General features: G+C 42.9%; 2 non-coding genes across 2 annotated transcripts; one reads left to right on the forward strand and one right to left on the reverse strand.

Moving 5' to 3' along the window:
* Positions 1-736: 736 nt before the first annotated feature.
* Positions 737-809, reverse strand: Trnai-aau (transfer RNA isoleucine (anticodon AAU)). The gene has a single exon. It is a non-coding gene; the product is annotated as a tRNA-Ile (tRNA).
* A 1,089-nt stretch (positions 810-1,898) lies between these two features.
* Trnat-agu (transfer RNA threonine (anticodon AGU)) lies at positions 1,899-1,972 on the forward strand. Its single transcript has one exon. It is a non-coding gene; the product is annotated as a tRNA-Thr (tRNA).
* The last annotated feature ends 3,028 nt before the right edge of the window (positions 1,973-5,000 follow it).

The raw sequence follows: 5,000 nt of genomic DNA on the forward strand, positions 1-5,000 counted from the left end.
TTTGGAATCTCTGTACGGTGGCCAGTTTACATTATCAACACCGTTGATAAAACTCAATTTCGGTTAACAAAAGTGGAGAATCCGGGTATCGATCCCGGTACTTCCCGCATGCAAAGCGGGCGCTCTACCATTTGAGCTAATCCCCCGTTACTGTAATCATCTTAAAATGCACTGACCAAGAACCTTTTAGGGAAAAGAGGGAAGATTGGTCAGCTTCAAATTGTTTTCAATACGAGACATATCCAAGATGGTGCTAACCAACAAACTCTACAACCATCGGTACCAAACTTAGAGTCATCCGATTTCTGAAAATCTCTAGTGCTTGCTCAGGCTATTATTGCACGTCAAAGTTTCATCAGATGTCAATTATTGATCGGGGATTCAACAAATGCCATCAAGGTTCCTGGAAAAACACACTTACCTTTCGTGTTGATAAGCTAAAAAAGTCTTCTGGTAAACTCTAGCTTGCACAATCTTGGGCCTCTACCGATCTCACAGCCAAGAATTCATGGTGACGACACCTTTCTCTAAGTACTTAATGTTAGTTAGATGAGGGCTACACCTCCGACAAAACCCTAGTGACACGTTTTCGATAAAGTAAAGCACGAAAGGGCCGCCACTGGACCTAAGACCAGTACTTTTCACCTCTTAAGCGAGAATCATTCCACCAAACCAACAAGTCCAGAAAGAAAATTTCAAGACCAAACTCCCTCGGAACAAAAGATAGAGAAAGACTTGGTCCATGTGAGGTTCGAACTCACGACCTCGGCGTTATTAGCACCACGCTCTGCCGACTGAGCTAACGGACCAGGTTACTCGATACTCTTAGCGTTTTTTGAACAACCGGTCTTATCCGATTTCGTGCTTAAGTGACGATTGTTGCAATAGAATTTAGTCTTTTGAGGCATCTCGGTTAACAAAATAATGAAGGGGGTAGTTTCTAAAGAAACTGTGATGCTGCGTCGGTGGGGAAGCAGTATACAAAAAGTTGGTTTTATCAACGGAGTTGATAATGTAAATTGGCCACCGTACAGAGATTCTATTAGCTTTTAGAATCTCTGTACGGTGGCCAGTTTACATTATCAACACCGTTGATAAAACTCAATTTCGGTTAACAAAAGTGGAGAATCCGGGTATCGATCCCGGTACTTCCCGCATGCAAAGCGGGCGCTCTACCATTTGAGCTAATCCCCCGTTACTATAATCAACTTAAAATGCACTGACCAAGAACCTTTTAAGGAAAAGAGGGAAGATTGGTCAGCTTCAAATTGTTTTTAATGCAAGACAGATCTAAGGTGGTGCAAAAGAACAAACCCTGTAACCACCTGTGCCAAACTTAGAGTCGGCCGCTTTCTGAACCGTCTCTGGTGGTTATTCATGCCATCATTGCAAGTCAAGGTTTTATCAATATATCGATTGATCGGGAATTCAACACATGCCATCAAGGCTGAGGGAAATACACACTCACCTTTTGTGTTGATGAACTCAAACATTCATCTTGTGAAAAGTTCTAGCTTGCAAAATGTTGGGCCTCTACCGATCTCACAGCCAAGAATTCCAGGCCACGACAACTCTCTCCAAGGACTCAATCTTAGTTTCGTGAAGGTAACGGCTCCGACAAAATCCCAGCGACACGTTTTCGATAAATTAAAGCACGAAAGGGCCGTCCCTGAACACCTATGATGTGATGCGTTTTTCAGCTGTAAATCAGAAGGAATTGCAACTTCCAAGATGGCGGGGAGAAAAACGACACCAACCGGCCAATCCTTGTTTTCGTGCGATCGAGTTTCTTGCGCCAATGTGGAAGGAACATAGATGCGTACGTACAAAAAGGGAAGCTTCTCTGTCAAACGAAATAAATAATTTCGATTTCATTTTCAAACACGCAATCTAAGCATGGCGCCGTAGCTCAGTTGGTTAGAGCGCCTGTCTAGTAAACAGGAGGTCATGGGTTCAAATCCCATCGGTGCCTTGAGATCAGTGTGTCTTATATTGTCATGGTCTGGCTGCACTTTCTTGCAGTTGAGTAACACCATCTCTTTAGAGTCCTTTCTTTCCTTGAGAGTTAACGAGTTTTTGAAAAACTGATCGTTCTTCGTTCTTCAATTGAGTTACATACAGCATTTTACAGTTGTAGCCAAGTTTCCTAGCCCAAGAAAGGAAACGAGGCTCCCGGTGAACCTGCTTTCATACAAACCTTTGTGTTTTTCTAATGTTTATGTAGACTAATTAGAATTACAGTAACACAATTTACATGATAAAAGCAGTGAGGTCTGTATCAATACAAGGTCAGCGGCAGCCTCGCAGCCATTCATAGGCTAGGTCACTGAGCAAACAACTGTAAAATGACCTATTGCCGATTGCTGTAATAGATTTTTTGCTTCTGAGGTATTTCGGTTGACTTCAGAATGGTGCAAGAGTGGAGGATCCGGGTATCGATTCTGGTACCTCCCGCATGCGAAGCGGGCGCTCTACCATTTGAGCTAATCCCCCGTTACTATAGCCCATTTATAAGGCACACCAACAACCTTTTAACGAAGACAGGGAAGATTGGTCAGCTCCAAATTGTTTTCAATGCGAGACATATCCAAGATGGTGCTAACCAACAAACTCTACAACCATCGGTACCAAACTTAGAGTCATCCGATTTCTGAACATCTCTAGTGCTTGCTCAGGCTATTATTGCAAGTCAAAGTTTCATCAGATGTCAATTATTGATCGGGGATTCAACAAATGCCATCAAGGCTCCTGGAAAAACACACTTACCTTTCGTGTTGATAAGCTAAAAAAGTCTTCTGGTAAACTCTAGCTTGCACAATCTTGGGCCTCTACCGATCTCACAGCCAATAATTCATGGTGACGACACCTTTCTCTAAGTACTTAATGTTAGTTAGATGAGGGCTACACCTCCGACAAAACCCTAGTGACACGTTTTCGATAAAGTAAAGCACGAAAGGGCCGCCACTGGACCTAAGACCAGTACTTTTCACCTCTTAAGCGAGAATCATTCCACCAAACCAACAAGTCCAGAAAGAAAATTTCAAGACCAAACTCCCTCGGAACAAAAGATAGAGAAACGACCTTGGCATTATTAGCACCACGCTCTGCCGACTGAGCTAATGGACCAGGATACTTTGCACTCATTGCGTTTTGCGTTGTAATTCAGGAGAAATTTTAACTTCCAAGATGGCGGTCGCGTTTCAAACGCCAAGCTAGAGAGAACAAGCATGCATACGTACAAAAACAATTGCTTTGTGGAACTAGACTGCGAGCAGTCCCTTCGTAAATTAGTCGAGCGTCCTGCTTTTCTGAGACAGTCGTTTTTTGTCACGCAAGCAAATAAAATGACCATGGGAGGCTTGGGAAGAGGAGAGAAAGAACTGTAACCGACGCGTTCAACGGGAAATTCCGATTTTACCGCCAACAATGGAAAGGTGTCAAACTCATTTGACGAGATAATTACATAATTACTATTGAAAGAACTATGTGTCAAAGAATATTTGCTGACCAAGTGAATATGACTACCGCGGTAGATTCAGGGCCTCTGTACACGACCCCGGGTTGAGTCACCGCGATGGGTAACCTTTTTGCAGTCAAATGTTTGTAAGCGTTTACACGAAAACAGTAGTCATGCTGGATCAGCCCCCCTTGCCGGGTAACCCTTTTTGAGACTCAATTTGACCTGGATAGAAGGGTTAAAATTTCTTCATATAAACATCGTTTGAACGTCACTCTTTTTACGGTTCAGCGTTCTTGCCCAAATGCAGCCTGTAGCAAAATGGCGGAGGCGAGAAGGCATGAAGAGAGTGTGGAAAAAATAACGTCAACTTGGCAGTAGTAAAATGGCTGATAACGTTAACACAAATATCGATGATTCTGATGATTGCATGGTTCGTCCGCCTTTTTCCTTTCTGACAAGTAGTTACCAGCCATTTCAACCGAGACGAAAAGGAACTGACCCGGGTCAGTTGAGATCGACACAACCTTCACCCAGCCCGGGCTCGTGAAACGTAAAATTAGACGCTGAGCTGAGCCGGGTCGGTGTCCATCCTGGGCTCGTGTAAAGCGGCCCTCAGAGTTCCTTCAAATGCACGATATTGCTTTTAAAAAAGAACAAAGGGTGGCTGTAGAAGTATTTCTTTCCGGTAAAGATGTAATGGCTGTTTACCGACTGGTTTTGGGAAAAGCATGATTTACCAGAGCTTTGTTCTTTTAAAAAATTCATTCCCAAGCAAGCTGAACAAAGCTGCATCGATTGTGGTAATCGTCCCCCTCCGAAGTACTGCTGAGGACCAGCTGATGTCAAATGATTTAAGAGCATTTCAAGGATTTAATAAGCATGAATCGTCTATTCTTAAGAGGAATTTGTCTTTGATAGTGGTCGACGAATGTCACACCGTCCAAACGTCGTAAGCGCGAAAATGCTTATATTTGACAGGAAGCTATTTATTGCGAATAAATGTCAGCGTCTTTTTGTAATTTCATCTATAAAAATTAAACAGCAGATATGATGGTGGATTATCTGGAAAAAGTAGACGCCTTATAGGTCTTTCTCGGCCGTTGGCAAAACCAGGACCGGACGGGATCAATAACAAAATTCCCACCAAAAGTAGACGGTCACCAGACAACGTGCTGCAAAGAGGAGAAGCCGAATTCGGTGCCTTTCTCTCTTGTGTAGTCGTCTCCTCATTTATTGAGACTCATCGAAATGTCTTTTTTTCCAGAGGTGATTACAGATTCAGAAGCGGAATTATAAAAGATGCGATGTGAAGAATTGTCGCGAATAAGCGAATTGACTGCGTACACAACCGTCTTCTTCTTTAAACAAGAATTCATTACTTTACCCCAGTCCCTGACAATTCCATTCTTTGTCGCTGCGCTCAGCCAAATAAAAACTATTTCTCATATAAACACTACTTATATAAACACTACAGACAGTAATCCATCAGCCGCGTTCATTGAACACACAATATTGAGGTCTACGCAAGAACAAATTAGCC

Source organism: Montipora foliosa, chromosome 14 (assembly GCF_036669935.1).
Source record: "Montipora foliosa isolate CH-2021 chromosome 14, ASM3666993v2, whole genome shotgun sequence".
In the NCBI taxonomy this organism is placed as follows: Eukaryota; Metazoa; Cnidaria; class Anthozoa; order Scleractinia; family Acroporidae; genus Montipora; species Montipora foliosa.